The sequence below is a fragment of the Bubalus kerabau genome, chromosome 3 (assembly GCF_029407905.1).
Source record: "Bubalus kerabau isolate K-KA32 ecotype Philippines breed swamp buffalo chromosome 3, PCC_UOA_SB_1v2, whole genome shotgun sequence".
Taxonomy (NCBI): Eukaryota; Metazoa; Chordata; class Mammalia; order Artiodactyla; family Bovidae; genus Bubalus; species Bubalus kerabau.
Window position 1 is genome coordinate 97,343,245 of NC_073626.1, and position 18,683 is coordinate 97,361,927.

Genomic DNA, 18,683 nt, shown 5'->3' on the forward strand with positions numbered 1-18,683 from the left:
TTTTACCAGTTTAAAGGCCTACCTTATCCTTGTAGGCACCAGGGTTTTGATTCCTTTTTAAGGCACTGTTGGGGGCCTGGGGTATCAAAGAGGGTAGGGAATCTATCTGAAGCACTCAGCTGCTATTGATTCTTTTTAAAATTCTTATTGGAATACAGTTGCTTTACAATGTTCTGTTAGTTTCTACTGTACAGCAAAGTGAATCAGCTATACGTATACACACATCCCATCTTTTTTGGATTTCCTTCCCATTTGGGTCACCAGAGAGCACTGAGGAGAGTTCCCCACGCTATGCAGTAGCTTCTCATTAGTCATCTCCTTTATACATGGTATTAATAATGTATATATGTCAATCCCAATCTCCCAATCCATCCTATTATCCTTCTTCCCCCCTCGGTATCCATACATCTGTTCTCTATGTCTGTGTCTCTATCTCTGCTTTGTAAATAAAATCGTCTATACCAATTTTGTCAGTAGTTGTTGATTCTTCAGTAGAACAAACCTCAGATGGTTTCCGAGGAAAGGTTTTGAGGGCATGGATGGGAAGGTTTAATCAACCATGTACTCAGGACCTAAGCAGAAACCACGAGGGGAAACAACAATCAAGTTTATTCCCCAAGTCAATTTTGCCCAGGAAAACAACAGTCTTGTTTTCCTCTTTGATAAAAGTGATGTTGTAGAAAGGGAATCAGGCAGTTTATTTATTTGAGAAGACAATTTAGTTCTCACTCTCTGGCTGTCTTGGTGGGCCAGAAATAATCCAACGATTGTTATCACAGTTTGTCAATTTTCCTCTGGGTGTTGCCTGTAACAACATGTTATCTTCAGAGATTCCCCCACCCAAGCGGTCCTGCTCTGAGGTCAGCACTGTCTGATTTAATGTTCTGCTTTTCTTAACATTGCGCGAGCTCTAACAACATGAGACATTACTTCAGAGGTCACCGTTCTAGCCCCTGACTGTGCAAAAGAGAAAGCAGACAGACTTCCTCCCACAATAAAACTCAGATGAATTCTTCAACCAGTCTGGAGCTGGGTTTGGGATAACACAGTTCAACTTAATTCTCCAGAAACCAGTATCAAGAAAAGCAAAGCACCAGATTAGCAAAATAACAAAAACAAGAACTTACAACTCAATATGCTGCTAGCTAATATATGCTCACACCAATGTCTTTTTGTAAATCATACATTTTCTAGGCTAATGCCACAGAAGAGAATCTTATTAGAATCACAATCCTGGGAGGCTGATGGCCAAATATGCCCATCATTCACTGGTAGAAACTCTCGCACCCAAGCTTTCTCAAATAGGATAGAACCCACTCAGGTTTCAAAGACATACACCTTGAAAGAGCCTGGGGCTTCCCTCATGGCTCAGTGGTAAAGAATCCACCTGCCAATGCAGAAAACAGGGGTTTGATCCCTAGCCTGGGAGCAACTAAGGCCATGTGCCACAACTACTGAGCCTGTGCTCTGGAGCCCATGGTCTGCAATAAGAGAAGCCGCTGCCCTGGGAAGCCCAGGCACTGCAACTAGAGAGTAGACGCCACTCACCTCAACTAGAGAAAAGCCCGCATAGCAATGAAGACACAGCACAGCCAAAAATAAAATTAATGAACTAAAAAAAAAAAAAAGAAAAAGAGCCTGTATTAGGTCTGGAGTGATCTATAACTAAGTCAGGAAATCCTTCCACAAATTAGGTACTTTCTCACTTCTCACCAGTCTTATGATTTCATTGATGTAAATTTTAGATGGCCTTGGTTATTAACTAAGTCAGAGTCATGAAAAATTCTAGAGCTATATTATATAAGGTCCTGGACATCAGGAACCCCAACAGTGCAAACACTCAGATATCCTCCAAAACAGGAAGTCGAAGCCCTGCAGACATGGAGGCCAGGCTTCAAAGCCGTCATCTTCAGGATTCTGGACCACTATTTAGAAAATCCTATCAGTGCAAATTCTGACCATTCACTTCTTCAATTTCCCAGAGCTTCAACAGCTTTTCAGCTTTGAATTCCAGTGAGCTCGAAGGGACATCCTGAATACTGATCCTCTACGATCTACACCATCATCACACACATTGTCCAATGGGTAGACTTTCACTCCCCAGTCAGGCTTAATGGGAAACATAGCTTACCCAGCTCCCAGAGAAGAAGCCTATCTATTAACTCTGTTTTTCTATTTAAAGAATGCTATTGGTTCTTCCCATCCTGCTTAGGTTACATAGAGTCAAAGACCTCTCTTCATGCTTACTGCCTTACAGAAGGTCATATATTCATCATCAGGCCCTTTATGTTTACAAAGATGCCAAATTTCTGCACTAATTAAGTTGATTAAGGAACTATTCCTTCTCTTTATAAAGTAGAGAGCCTGTGCTGTTTTCAATAATGCACATAAATGGTAAGGTCTTAGAACATTCGGGTAAGTTTCCTTGTTCGTGTTCAGTATTTTTTTATTTAATGATCTCTGCAACTTATTCTCTGAACTCTAAAGAAAAAGAAGAGGAAAAACACTCCTATAAGGATAACCATATGTGCTCCCAAAATTACACAAAAGGAAAAACTAAGTCACACAATAGCCATGCCAGCAGCAAAATTTGAAAAGAATGAAAATGCAGATCTGGAAGACAAATGCAATAATGCTGTATGTTGTGTCAACACAGAAATAATACAAGTTAACAAACTGGAAGAAGGGAGAATGAAAGAGGAAAATAAACTAAGCTCGCTGATTGCCATACAGGAAATAGGTAAGATTTAAAGACTATCATTAAAAACTGACAAACCAGATAATATAAGGTTAACTAAGAAACCAGTGACTGGGGGCTTTTTTGTTTTTTGTTTTATTTTTTAAATAAAACAAAGGCACCCACTAGAAGCAAAGTCAGATCTTCCTAAGTACCAAAAATAATCTTTTAGTACATTAAAGAACAAAGGCAACACATGCCATAGATAAGTGTAACAAATACAACATTCTTTTTTTTATAACACTGCATTAGAGTATTTAAAGTACCAAAGAGGACCTACTGCATGATACCTGGTAAGGCAGAATTCTAAGACAGCCCCCAGGATATCTGCTTGTACACATGAACATACAGAACTGACCGTCCTGTATCACGTCCCCCCTGGAGTGTGAGAACAAATTATGAATGTGATAGAAAAAGTCATTAGGTTACATTATATGGCAAAGGTAGAGAGAGGTTAGCCTAGGTGGGTCTGATCTCAACAGACAACCCGAGACTCTACAGTGAGAGAACAAACTAGTCAGAAAAATTCAAAGCAGCAGAGACACTCTCCTGTTGGACTTGAAGAGGCCAGCAGTACGTACAGAGAAGGCCGTGTGCCAAGGTGTGGTGGGCAGCTTCTAGGAGATGACGCCCACAGCCACCAGGAGGTGAACCCTCTGAACAACCAGGGAGCTCAGAAGAGGACCTGAGCCTCAGCTGAGATCACAGCCTGGCCCACCCCCCGATTTCAGCTTACTGAGACTCTGAGCAGAGGACTCGTCTAAGACAGGCCCAACTGCCTGGTCCAGGGAATAATAAATGAGAGGTAGCAAATCTGTGTTGTTACTTAGTCTGTGGTAATTTTTGTGCAGCAAGAAAATAAGGAAGTATACCACTTTCATATAAGAAAGATGAAAATACTTATGTGTCCAGATTTGTACATTTTATATATATAAAACAAATACATACATATAGAAAGGATAAGCCAAGATGTAATGAAATTATTTACCTTCAGAGAGAGGGTGAGAATGGGGTGAAAAGAATGAGGGAATGGGAAAGAGGTAGAAGGGACAAAGAGGAAATGACACTTTCTGAATACACTTTTAGAACAAGGCAATATTTCATATACATTAACAATAAATAAATAACTAAAATCAACTAGGATGGGGCTTCCCAGGTGGCATTACTGGTAAAGAATACGCCTAACAATGCACCAGATACAAGAGATCAGGGTTTGATCCCTGGGTGGGGAAGATCTCCTGGAGAAGGAGGCAACCCACTCCATTATTCTTGCCTGGAGAATTTCATGGACAGAGGAACCTGGCAGACTAAGGGGCCACAAAGAGTCGGACATGACTGAGCACTTGTCAGCAGTCAGCAGGGTATGGCAGGAATCGAAACAGAACAGTAATGAGTGAATGTAGCTAAATTAAAATGAATAACAAAAGCCTACCAAAGTCGGTAGAGAAGAAAAGAACTAACCCAAATAACTTTGGTCAACACTGTTGATGCTGCTGCTAAGTTGCTTCAGTCATGTCCAACTCCGTGCGACCCCACAGACAGCAGCCCACCAGGCTCCCCCATCCCTGGGATTCTCCAGGCAAGAACACTGGAGTGGGTTGCCATCTCCTTCTCCAATGCATGAAAGCGAAGTCGCTCAGTCGTGTCCGACTCTTAGCGACCCCATGGACTGCAGCCCACCAGGCTCCTCCGTCCATGGGATTTTCCAGGCAAGAGTACTGGAGTGGGGTGCCATTGCCTAGTTTGACTAAATATTCTGATTTTGGGAAAAAAAAATTATCCACAAACAGTGTTAACTTAGCTAGTAAATTTGTTTCTCACAGGGGTATGTGCTAGCATTCTGAAACTACTTTATATGTAGCTTGCTGCTGCTAAGTTGCTTCAGTTGTGTCTGACTCTGTGCGACCCCACCAGGTTCCACTGTCCCTGGGATTCTCCAGGCAAGAACACTGGAGTGGGTTGCCATTTCCTTCTCCAATGCATGAAAGTGAAAAGTGAAAGTGAAGTTACTCAGTCGTGTCTGACTCTTTGCAACCCCATGGACTGCAGCCCAGCAGGCTCCTCCATCCGTGCGATTTTTCCAGGCAAGAGTACGGGAGTGGGGTCCCACTGCCTTCTCCTATATGTAGCTTAGGAGTGCACAAATAAGTAAATATTAATATGTTGTGGCTACAAAAGCCAAGTTTCTCACTTTGGGAGAAAGGAGTTATAATTAAGGGCAAAAGCTAGAATGAGCCCTGCAGTTTATAACTCTTCACTTCATCTGCTGAGGACCTAAAATTAATGATGTCCAGTGCCAATGCCTTTCTCCAAGTAAAGGAACTAGAGCTTTTTGAAGAAATGGCTGAGTCTATGGCTGGAGCAAGAAAAATTCAGGATGAGCCTGGAATATCTTATGCTGTCAGAAAGTTAAAATGACTCCTAAAAAATGATGGGAATACGTCAAAAGGACACATAGGACCTAAATTTAAGGGACTCCCAGTGGCCACATCTAGAACAATCTGAGCAACACCAACAAATGACAGTAGATTATAACGCATAGGAAAATACCACAAATCTGTACTGATACAAATAACTGAATAAATAATGAGGGGACAAGGAACAGCTCTTCCTCACTAAAGCAGAATTCCAACTAATAAATGAAGGACGGATGACTGAAATTAAAAAACCACTATTTGGCAAGCAACATAGCAATAATTATTTCAGACAGGGAATCAATGGATGCTAAAATTAATGAGCAAGAGTAACACAGCTTCAGCATAGCTACCCCTGTCAATCTCCAGTTTTAAACACTAAACAAATCATTCTGGTCAATCAGCATTTAGTATATGCTGTCTACAGTTATGTCTGTGTATGCACCCATGTGCGTTGGGGTGGATGTGCCAATGCTGTCAACTACTAGATTTTTAGGGCATGAACATCTTATCCGTCTTCACAGTCCCTTTGTCTGGTCATGTGACCTTCACAGAACAGGAACATGATAAAACTTACAGATGACATGTGCCTGTTACATCAAAGGCATTACCTGGAATTTCAGTGGAACTCAATGATATTTTAATCCTGAACGGCTCTCCTGTTGCCTCTTAATATTTTTAAGAAAAGCTTTTCCTAAAAGAACTCTGAACTCCCCTTTACATTAAAAGACTCTGTACAGTATACAATAATAGAAGTATTAATAGTAGGCAGACAGCACAGCCAAATAAAGTGTTTCCGTGAAGAATCCCCAAGTGTTCCAGATATTCTTCAAATTTTTTCTTTCTGTTAATCGACTTGAGCTAAAACAAAAGAGATGACTTTGTAAAAGTGACTCACATGTTCCACACATACTACCTACAACTCAATAGGCGTACAGTAAATACCTGTCATGTAAATAAAACCTGCATGGCCCTGATCATGTGTTTTCAGAACCAAGAGTCCCAAAGCGGACCACGTCACTGGTCTAACAGGCTTATAACATAGGACTTTCTTCGACAAGAGCCAAGGGACATGACAAAGTGCACTTCATAAAACCTTTCATTCTGAATCAAATTTAAAATCATCATGAATTCATTGTGCAATTGTTTGGTGGGTAAAAACTCATTCACCACAATGAGATTAACATTTTTAAAACTGTTAATTAAATCCAAATGACAATTCTGAAATCAATTTCATACCCTTGCTCTCTGAAAGGAAAGAAACTAGCAGCAAATTAAGAAGTTTTTATTGAATAGCATGTGTTTCTGAAGCCAAATTGAAACACTACTGAAACTGAAAACACTGGAATACTATCATCTCAGTGGTAGTTTCTCTATCAATTTGGCTCCCATCTCACATAGTGCCGTTTATAATCCTTACTTTACAACAGATTTGTTCTATACTTGGTTGCTTTTTATCAGTTCTGTCCTTCGTGTCTAAAACGATGCTTGTTATTTGGGGTCAGAACTTGAGTGTGAACTAGGAAGTACAGCAACACTGCAGTCAATGGCCCTTTAAAATTTTGATCCTACAAAAGGAAAAGCTCACAGCTTCCTGAAGATGGCCCCCTTCCTCCGGCCTCACACTGACTGGCCCTTGTTTAGGTATCAGGCCATTTTCCAGAGGCCTCAGTCTGACTTACCAGTGCTGCATCCTTCCTGGGGAAGACGGTTAAAAGGGTTCACCAGGATCTGCAGCTGGCTTTATTTGTAAATCAACAATGCGCATTTTCTTTTGTTTTTAACCAGGCCTGTGTCCTCACGAAGCCAGTAGCCTATATGAGCCAAATGACTTGGTAATACTTGAAATGGGTATTCATGCTTTTCTAAGAAAAATTGCAAGATTTTAATTGCCAGCTATTCTACATGCCCAAATGAAGACTGACTGAGACATTCATTTTATCAGCACTTTAGTCTCTTTTTACCTAGTACACATTCTTCTAGAAAGGACAGCTGAGTTTTAAAAGATTCTTCTATTTTTCCTTATAAAGAACATTTTCAGAACTCTCAGGCATTATTTAAAAGGGAAAAAAGACATGAAATTGGAAGCTTATCAAATGCTCAATTTAAAATAAGGACAAGTTCAGTGAGAAAATAGTTCCACCTCTCAACTTCCTCTTCCTTAAGAACACTTTCCATAATTGCACAACAATCTCAGCCTTCTTTAAGTTTCTGTAGCTCTTACAGACTGCATCATACCATATGTAACTTACTCTTACAATACCTATTTAAATCATTATTATCTGCTTCTAATCATTGCTTTAAAATGAATCTCTTGCTAATCTAACATTATACATTCTTTAAAGCTAGGAAACAAACATCTACTCTCCTACTCAACGTTATGGCTGGTATCCTATTGGGCAGTAATAGGGACAGAATTCCTGTTGACTCTGTTTTAATGAATATTGTTAGAGAGGCAATGAAATAATCTTGCAAAACAATGTGACAAGGGGAACAAAAAACAGAACAATCACTAATATCTCAGTTATTTTCTTTTTTCCACCAACCCATGAATATTGCTTCTTCTTTAAAACAATTCTCAATTCAGTTCAGTTGCTCAGTTTAGTTCAGTCACTCAGTCGTGTCCGACTCTTTGCGACCCCATGAACCGCAGCACGCCAGGCCTCCCTGTCCATCACCAACTCCCGGAGTTCACTCAGACTCATGTCCATTGAGTCAGTGATGCCATCCAGCCATCTCGTCCTCTGTCATCCCATTCTCCTCCTGCCCTCAATCCCTTCCAGCATCAGAGTCTTTTCCAATGAGTCAACTCTTCGCATGAGGTGGCCAAAGTACTTGAGTTTCAGCTTTAGCATCATTCCTTCCAAAGAAATCCCAGGGCTGATCTCCTTCAGAATGGACTGGTTGGATCTCCTTGCAGTCCAAGGGACTCTCAAGAGTCTTCTCCAACACCACAGTTCAAAAGCATCAATTCTTTGGCGCTCAGCTTTCTTCACAATCCAACTCTCACATGACCACAGGAAAAACCATAGCCTTGACTAGACAGACCTTTGTTGGCAAAGTAATGTTTCTGCTTTTGAATGTGCTATCTAGGTTGGTCATAACTTTCCTTTCAAGGAGTAAGTGTCTTTTAATTTCATGGCTGCAATCACCATCTGCAGTGATTTTGGAGCCCCAAAAAATAAAGTCTGACACTGTTTCCCCATCTATTTCCCATGAAGTGATGGGACCAGATGCCATGATCTTCGTTTTCTGAGTGTTGAGCTTTAAGCCAACTTTTTCACTCTCCTCTTTCACTTTCATCAAGAGGCTTTTTAGTTCCTCTTCACTTTCTGCCATAAGGGTGGCGTCATCTGCATATCTGAGGTTATTGATATTTCTTCCGGCAATCTTGATTCCAGCTTGTGCTTCTTCCAGCCCAGTGTTTCTCATGATGTACTCTGCATATAAGTTAAATAAACAGGGTGACCATATACAGCCCTGACGTACTCCTTTTCCTATTTGGAACCAGTCTGTTGTTCCATGTCCAGTTCTAACTGTTGCTTCCTGACCTGCATATAGGTTTCTCAAGAGGCAGATCAGGTGGTCTGGTATTCCCAACTCTTTCAGAATTTTCCACGGTTTATTGTGATCCACAGAGTCAAAGGCTTTGGCATAGTCAATAAAGCAGAAATAGATGTTTTTCTGGAACTCTCTTGCTTGTTCCATGATCCAGCAGATGTTGGCAATTTGATCTCTGGTTTTTCTGCCTTTTCTAAAACCAGCTTGAACATCAGGAATTTCAGGGTTCACGTATTGATTAGGAAGTTCAATAATGGAACAAGATCTGCTTAGGCGCTGAGAAAAATTTAGTGTCAGTAGGAACAAGGGATGAATAAACCCCCAAAAATGCTATGATTTCAGATCTTTTAAAGTACTAGTTTCTTATCTGATTCATAGTTAATTAATTCAACACAAATATGAAAAAGAGTGAAAGATAAGGGAAAGAGGATTTTCCTAATTCCACTCTATAATTGAGCATCCCACTTAAAAAAGGATTACATTAAAATGGATGGAAAAAATTGGTAATTTCAAAGCACTTAAACTAAGATCATTCTCCAGCTGATAAAAGTCAAGACTATAATAACAAAAGAGCACATCTATTAACGAGATGACAAAGCCAAAAATATTGAACTAATTTCCTTGCTAAAAAGCATTACTGAAATATTTCTGATACTCTTTTTTATAGCAAGCAATCTTAGAAAAATCTTCCCTGACATGAAGTTCCTCTTTTTATAGACTGACCATGAGCTTCAATTTAATCTATCCCAGTTGCTTTTGGTAGTAGAAATTATTCTAGCAAGAAATTACATAAAGTAAAGAAAGTGTTCTGAAGGCAGAATGAAGAGATGTGTTATACAATGATCATCTATCTAGACAGCGTATTAAAAAGCAGAGACGTTACTTTGCCAACAAAGGTCTGTCTACTCAAAGTTATGGTTTTTCCAGTAGTCATGTATGAATGTGAGAGTCAGACCATAAAGAAAGTTGAGTGCTGAAGAATTGATGCTTTTGAACTGTGGTGCTGGAGAAGGCTCTTGAGAGTCCCTTGGACAGCAAGGAGATTCAGCCAGTCAATCCTAAAGGAAATCAGTCCTGAATATTCATTGGAAGGACTGATAATGAAACTGAAGCTTCAATACTTTGGCCACTTGATGTGAAGAACTGATTCATTGGAAAAGACCTTGATGCTGGGAAGATTGAAGGCAGGAGGAGAAGGGGACAACAGAGGATGAGATGGTTGGATGGCATCACCAATTCGATGAACATGAGTTTGAGCAAGCTCCAGGACTTGGTGATGGACAGGGAAGCCTGGCATGCTGCAGTGCATGGGGTCACAAAGAGTCAGACACGACTGAGTGACTGAACTGAGTTAAAAAGTTTGTCAAGAAAATACACTGGTCATAGCAAACACCCTTTTCCAACAACATAAGAGATGACTCTACACGTGGACATCACCAGATGGTCAATACCGAAATCAGATTGATTATATTCTTTGCAGCAGAAGATGGAAAAGCTCTATAAAGTCAGCAAAAAACAAGACCTGCAGCTGACTGTGGCTTAGATCATCAGCTCCTTATTGCAGAATTTGGACTTAAATTGAAGACAGCAGGGAAAACCACTAGGCCATTCAGGTATGATCTAAATCAAATCCCTTATGATTATACACTGGAGGTGATGAGTAGATTCAAGGGATTAGATTTGGTAGACAGAGTATCTGAAGAACTATGGCCAGAGGTTCACAACATTGTGTAGAAGGCAGTGACCAAAGCCATCCAAAGAAAAAGAACTGCAAGAAGACAAAGTGGTTGTCTGAGGAGGCTTTACAAATAGCTGAGGAGAGAAGAGAAGTGAAAAGCAAAGGAGAAAAGGAAAGATATACCCAACTGAATGCAGAGTTCCAGAGACTAGCAAGGATAAGAAAGCTTCTTAAGTGAACTTTGGAAAAGACCCTTACACTGGGAAAGATTGAGGGCAGGAGAAGAAGGGGGTGACAGAGGATGAGATGGTTGGATGGAATCATTGACTCAATGGACATGAGTTTGAGCAAACTCTGGGAGATGGTGAAGGACAGGGAAGGCTGGCATGCTGGAGCCCATGGGGTCAGAGAGTCTGACATGACTTAGCGACTAAACAAACAAAACAAATTCCTGAACCAGAATTTATTAAATGGCGGACCCTTAAAATCCCTTCAACAGGAATAATGTTAAGTTCCTTTTCCATGTTATTATTAAAAAAAAAAAAAAAATGGCTTTTCACAGTACATAGCGATCAAGTAGAAATACATACTTTAGATCAGTATCATTCTATTGTGTTATAGCATTCATTTTTAAAACCACCCTTGGGACTTCCCTGGTGGTCCAGTGGCTAAGACTCCATGCTTCCAGTGCAAAGGGCTCAAGTTCAATCCCTGGTCAGGGAACAAGATTCCCTATGCATGAACTAAAGAGCTCCCATGCTGCAACTAAAGATCCTCCATACTGCAAGGAAGATCAAAGATCCCGCCTGCTGCAACTAAGACCTGGTGTGGCCAAATAAAAATTTTTTTAATAAAACTACCCTTAAGCTTCCCTCGTAGGTCCGTCAGTAAAATAATCTGCCTGCAATGCAGGAAACCCAGGTTCGATTCCTGGGTTGGGAAGATCCCCTGGAGAAGGAAATGGCAACCCACTCCAGTATTCTTTCCTGGAGAATCTCATGGACAGAGGAGCCTTGCAGGCTACTGTCCATGGGGTCTCAAAGAGTTGGACATGACTGAGGGATTAAACCACCACCACCCTTAATGGGCTTTCCTGGTGGCTCAGATGGTAAAGAATCTGTCTGCAATGTGGGAGACCTGGGTTCGATCCCTGGGATGGGAAGATCCCCTGGAGAAAGGCATGGCCACCCACTCCAGTATTCTTGCCTGGAGAATTTCCATGGACAGAGGACCCTGGCAGGCTTCAGTCCATGGGGTTGCAAAGATTCAGATACAACTGGGTGACTAAGCACAGCACAGCAACCACCCTTAATAGTCACTATGAAGATAAAATACTTTCGGGTAAGAAGGTAAACAAAGCAAACTTTGGGAGATAAGCAGGTGAGATTTACAAGACTGAAATTTCCTGTGGCCCATGTGGCTTGGCTCTGGTGAATGATGAAGAGGACAAGAGCTTTCAATTCACACCTACTGTCGTTTCACAAAACTGAAACGGGATCGAAAACAGCAGCATCCTGGCAGGCCAGCAGCCACTCAGCTGATGCAAAATGTTTTTCCGGCCTAAGCAGCAACCCCAGTGCCCCTACTCACCCCACCCTGGCCCCCTGACCCTTGAATAACTGTGTAGCAAACTCTCTTTCCAGTTTACACTTGAGCAGAAAGAGGAGCTCATAAATCCAGGGAACTTCCTTCTTAAATCAGAGTGGCTTCTTTGCCAGATGCTCATTTTTACTGGCTTTCTTTTTCTCCACAAAACAATGAGGGGTGGGGGTGGGGAGGAGATGAAAACACACTCACTGTACCAATGATTTCCAACAGGCAACAGCAAGAGCGAGCAGGAAGCAAGCACAAATGTACCACCAAACCTCCCTGGGCACCCCCACGAGCAGTACAATAGAGCAACACAGAGGGCTCTAGAAACAGCAGCATTATTTGAAGCAATTGGCAAGCAAGATGGAAGGCAAAAAAGTAATGTAACGCATTGAAGACAGTTTTTTCCCCACTTTTGGACACAGTCAGATATTACTTGGCCAGCTACATAACACATTTGTCTTTGCATCCCCACCCATCAGTAAATTTTTTTAATCTCATGTTCTGTTCACACACTGGTCCATCAACAACTTGCTTGGAGCCTGATGATTTTCCTTTTGGTTATTTTCAAGCCTAGAAACCGTCTCCTGAAGATAGTTTTCTCCAATGGGGAGGGCAAGGCTGAATGGGATTCCCAAGTGTAGGCTGTGGCTCATCACCAAAGCATGGAATCAACAGGTTTTCTAAGTTTTACACACACACAATCTGGTCCGCAGAAGCTGAAGAGATGCATCTGTGGCCTGTGCATGTAACAGAGCCCTTATATTCTTGGCTCAAAAACAAGTTGGCCCAGAGGCCAAAGACTTCCAGGAAAGTTTATGTTCGAGTACATCATAAACTGTGGCAGTAAAGTCCTTACAGAATCGGCCTGAGCAGGGTGGTAATAAGTTTTTAATTTTCAAAGAAAAGGAGTGAACATAAACACCATGGACCTGCATTTTATCTTCCCTCATCCTTCCAACCTCAAGCCCCCTCCTTCCCCTGATCCCTCATTTAACTCATTCCCTACTGATGCTTTAATTTCATCACACCCATTCCTCACCCATTCCTCTTTTGGTAAGTTTCCTCATCAACTCTACTGTGGCAAAATTAACACTAAAACATTTTTAGTACAAGTTTTATATCGCTCCCACTAACAGGCAAAACTAGAGATGGCATCTGGTTTTCTAAATTAGGGAGATTTAAAAGGGTCTACTGCACACTTTCCTCACTCATCCATAAGTAGAAACAAGATGCTGATTCAAAAATCTATTCTATTCATTGTGGTTTATCACTAAAATATAGTGATGCTTCCTAAGGCCCACTTGACTTCGCATTCCAGGATGTCTGACTCTAGGTGAGTGATCACACCATTGTGGTTATCTGGATCATGAAGATCTTTTTTGCACAGGTCTTCTGTGTAATCTTGCCACCTTTTCCTAGTATCTTCTGCTTCTGTTAGGTCCATACCATTTCTGTCCTTTATTGAGCCCATCTTTGCATGAAAGTGTCCCTTGGTATCTCTAATTTTCTTGAAGAGATCGCTAGTCTTTCCCATTTTATTATTTTCCTCTATTTCTTTGCACTGATCACTGAGGAAGGCTCTCTTATCTCTCTGTGCTATTCTTTGGAACTCTGCATTCAAATGGATGCAGAGTTCCATTTTCTCCTTTGAGAAGGAGGAGAAAATCTTTCCTCTTCTCCTTTGCCTTTCACTTCTCTTCTTTTCTCAGCTATTTGTAAGGCCTCCTCAGACAACCATTTTGCCTTTCTGCATTTCTTTTTCTTGGGGATGGTCTTGATCACTGCCCCCTACACAAAGTCACGAACCTCCATCCATAGTTCTTCAGGCACTCTATCAGATCTAATCCCTTGAATCTATTTGTCACTACCATTGTATAATCATAAGGGATTTGATTTAGGTCATACCTGAATGGTCTAGTGGTTTTCCCTACTTTCATCAATTTAAGTCTGAAATTGCCAATAAGGAGTTCATGATCTAAGCCACAGTCAGCTCCTGGTCTTGTTTTTGCTGACTGTATAGAGCTTCTCCATCTTTGGCTGCAAAGAATATAATCAATCTGATTTCAGTATTGACTATCTGGTGATGTCATGTGTACAGTCTTCTCTTGTATTGTCAGAAGAGGGTGTTTGCTATGACCAGTGCATTCTCTTGGCAAAACTTGTTAGCCTTTGCCCTGCTTCATTTTGTACTCCAAGGCCAAATTTGCCTGTCTCTTGACTTCCTACTTTTGCATTCCAGTCGCCTATAATGAAAAAGACATCTCTTTTGGGTGTTAGTTCTAGAAGGTCTTGTAGGTCTTCATAGAACCGTTCAACTTCAGCTTCTTCAGCATTACTGGTTGGGGCATAGACTTGGATTACTGTGATACTGAATGGTTTGCCTTGGAAACGAACAGAGATCATTCTGTCGTTTTTGAGATCGCATCCAAGTACTGCATTTCAGACTCTTTTGTTGACTATGAGGGCTACTCCATTTCTTCTAAGGGATTCTTGCCCACAGTAGTAGATATAATGGTCATCTGAGTTAAAGTCACCCATTCCAGTCCATTTTAGTTCACTGATTCCTAAAATGTTGATGTTTACTCTTGCCGTCTCCTGTTTGACCACTTCCAGTTTACCTTGATTCATGGACTTAACATTCCAGGTTCCTATGCAATATTGTTCTTTACAGCATCGGACTTTACTTCCATCACCAGTCACATCCACAACTGGGTGTTGGTTTTGCTTTGGCTCTGTAAATACATCTACCCTCCACAGAGTTCCTAATATCCACAATTCTTCACCTCACTTTCCAACTGACACCAAAACCATGTGTGAAGTTCCTGCAGATTGTTTCAAGTCAATCTAATTTAACTTACGGGCATTAATCTAGCTACTAGGTTTAGAGACAAACTGAACAGAGTATAAGAAAGTACTGTGATTAAAAATACATATGTACATATGTATATCTATATATCTGTGTACATAAGCATACACACACACACACACACACATATATAAATGCATTTTGGATCCAAGTAGATATACAATGAGCAAATTCTTTGAGTGTTATCTCAGCATTCCTCATTTTTCTTGGATGACCACCATATGTCTTGGAAAAACAGCACTTTTGATTCAGCAAGTGTTGCTGGTGTGACCACGGCTTCAGTGGCAATAATACAACTAGATTTAAGCAGCTATAAAGCTGACTTGCTAGCTCTATGGGATCCACCAATAGCCTGACCTTTCTCTTGCCCTCAAATGTCTAATAATAAGATGATACTTGCTACTACCAGTCACAGGCAAGCTCTTTTATAAAGACCTCATAGACGTAGACTGCTCCGTCTTAGAAGTGTGAAATTTACTTTAACATCTATAAATCACATACCCCAGCAAGGTCCAGTAAAGGGGCAAATCATTCCACAGTACTAACGTGAAACACTTTTGCACACATGTAAAAAATAAATTTCTAAAAGAAGTGATTCACCTAAAAGTGTTTTTATTGTGTTTCAAAAACACATAAAGAATTTAATGCATTCCTCATGAACCCAGACCTGAACTTGCGTGCGTGATCAGTCGCTTCAGTCGTGTCCAACTCTTTGCGACCCCATGCACCATAGCCTACCAGGCTCCTCTGTCCATGAAATTTTCCAGGCAAGAATACTGGATGGGTTGCTGTGCCCTCCTCCAGGGGATCTTCCTTACTCTGGGATCCAACCCAGGTCTCCTGCATTGCAGGTAGATTCTTTACCTCTAAGCCACCAGGGAAGCCTGAACCCAGACCCATCTCTTTTCAAATCTTAACCTACACTACATTTTCTTCAGATTTTTCTCAGGTATGTTTTAAAGTTGTTTTTTTTTTAAATACTCATAGCATGACTAGATCAAGAATTAGGGGGAGAAATCATTAGAAAATGGTTCCATTTTTATATAAGCCAGAATCTGAAATATAAACTATTATTCTTAGCTTACTTCCTAATATTCTTAGCTCTCACCATCATCATCAATAGATAAGGTAAACTACCTTTATTTGAAGACATTCAACTCAATGACATACTTAAAAATCAGTGTTAGATTTAGATGAAATTAAAGCTACCTTTTCATCTAACTTCCCTACCTATGTTCATGAAAAAAGTTTATGTTCTTTAATATCTATAATTAATGATTAATGAAAATGGCAGTACATTAACTTTTGGAATGAAGTTTCTCTTTAAGTGTAAAAGAAAACAAACAGCAAGCTTAACGATATTTTGAACAAGGAAATCAGAACTTTTATGACCACAAAGTCCCTCAGGGACTTTCAGGGACTTTGCTTTTAGAAAATTAGATTTATGCAAAGGTTATCAGAGGCTGATACATTTATGGTCTGACATCATCACTGACATTAAAACTACCTAACATGGTATACAAAGAGCACAGAGCCAGGACCCAATAAATACTTGGGTTTATTTGCTGTCCGGATTATACAGAAGAACCACTCAACAGCCTATTAAAGCAAATAAAACTTGACTTTAATTACCTCACACTGAAGAAAAATCAATACCTTAAGCAGTTTATTGATAACTCATTCCTGTTATTATATTCTGGTAGAATATCTGTAAACCCTCAAACAACAGGATTATATCAATAACTAAGCCTACCAATACAGGAAATAATAAGATAGCTTTTTCATTCACAATGTGAGAAAGACAAAAGAAAACAAAACAATCCCAAAAAAGACTTATTCCCTCCCCCCTCAAAAAAATTACAGAATTCAGTAGCCACCCCCAGCACCTCTTCAACCCTTCAGAAAACAAAACCTGAACATCAAGGCTTGTAACTCATAAGGATGTTCCAAAGACTAAGGCAAAGAAACATTAACTTATTTTCAAACTCTGGACGTCTTAATTACAAAAGCCAAAGACAGCAAGTTAATAGTAAGGGCAGAGAAAAGATAAAAGTGTTTAACCTTCAAAAGAAAAATCCTATTAATTAGAAACTGCCCTTTCTCCAAAGTAGTCTCAGCTAATTGAGGTCTTATTGTATTTGTTGTTCAGTCGCAAAGTCATGTCCAACTCTTTGTGACCCCATGAACAGCAGCATGTCAGGCTCCCCTGTCCTTCTCTATCTCCCAAAGTCTGCTCAAATTCATGCCCACTGAGTCAGTGATGCCATCCAACCATCTCACCCTCTGCTGCCCCTTCTGCTTCTGCCTTCGGTCTTTCCCAGCATCAGGGTCTTTTCCCATGAGTTGGCTCTTCACATCAGGTGGCCAAAGTACTGAAGCTTCAGCATCAGTCCTTCCAGTGAATATTCAGGGACTCTAGCATTATTCTAGGATTACTGTATAGGGCTGTTCATAATAATCCAAAATGTTGACTTGTGTTAGGACAATAAGACCCCAGTGCCCACATCTCTACTACTCAGCCTCAACTATATAAAGAAAGCATCAAATATTAAGAACATAAAAAATTCTCCTAAAATAAAGAATGGTGGGAAACTTGAGACTTGTGACACACACGAGTATGCAGGGTGGCAGGAAAAATCCTTTAAATTAATTGTATAGCAATTAGCTGATTCCAGAAGGGGAGTAAATACCAAACAGCTGGAAGGTGATCACACAGACCTTCCACAGGCCAAGCAGAACAGCAACACACTTGAGCTGGGCTCCTGGTAACCACTGGACCAGCATGATCCATTGCTACCCACTGACGTCTCAAGATACCCATGCCTCTTCCATGAAATCAAGCAATTATTCCTAAATACATTCCCACCTTTAAGTGCTCTTCAAAAACTGCATGTTCCTCCCATGTCCCTGCACAGCCTGGGATGTAGTTTAACAAACAGGTACGTTTTTAAAGCTTGCTCTTGGCAATGAATTCATTAAGCTTCCTCTCAAACTGTTCTTTCCCTGTAAAATGGAGGGGAGGGGTACTCTTGCTTAAGAGGCAAATGCAAAAAAAAAAAAAAGAGGCAAATACAGCTCCCCGCCCTCTCCGCCCCCACCCCCGCCCCACTGGAGAACAATATCCTTATTCAAAGAGTCTCTGGATTTCCCCTTCATGGAATACTCTTACCACACTTAGGTTAAATATGCCTTTTTTTTTTTTTTTTTTACATTTATAATGTTATTGTATGGAGGAAGTATTTTCAGTTTTAAAAAAAACCATCAGATAAATTTTCAATACACACAAATTGCTTTTAAGTTGAAAACAGCCCATTTCAGAGTATTTTAAACTCTAGAATAATTTTACTTTAAAAATAACCAACAGCAAACATCAAATACCTATTCTTCTACTTCTGCTGAGTGTCCTTGAACATGATCATCTCTCAAAGCCAGGAGCTACCGGAAAAACCCCAGGACAGTCTGCCACATTCAGCATTCTTTTTTCCAAGACACAAAACATTGATGCACCACAGACTCCCAATTCCCCAAGAATGTCTTGTTTTCCTTCAGTAAAGCAAATCTCTTCTGCATCACTGCTTACAGTCTGAACCCTGAAGCCACTGATCTCTCCTTTTAATTAGGCTTGTTCATTGAGAAAATGGCAACACGGACTTTCAACATTACATAAGCAAGAAAACAGGTACTGGGTGCCAAGACCTGGGACTGAGGCAAATATTTAAAGTCATTTTGTAAATGTTAGGTGTCTGATGGAAAAACTGAGAAACCCTGGACCTGCACACCAATGGCACTGTTAAAATTCAGCATGTGAGGAGGAAAGGAGGCCAAAATAAACCA

The 18,683-nt window shown here is 40.5% G+C and overlaps 1 protein-coding gene across 9 annotated transcripts in view; it reads right to left on the minus strand.

The window, feature by feature from the left end:
• The window catches only part of FMNL2 (formin like 2), a 333,194-nt gene that overhangs the window by 161,170 nt on the left and 153,341 nt on the right, over positions 1–18,683 (minus strand). The gene's annotated exons all lie outside the window — the stretch shown is intronic.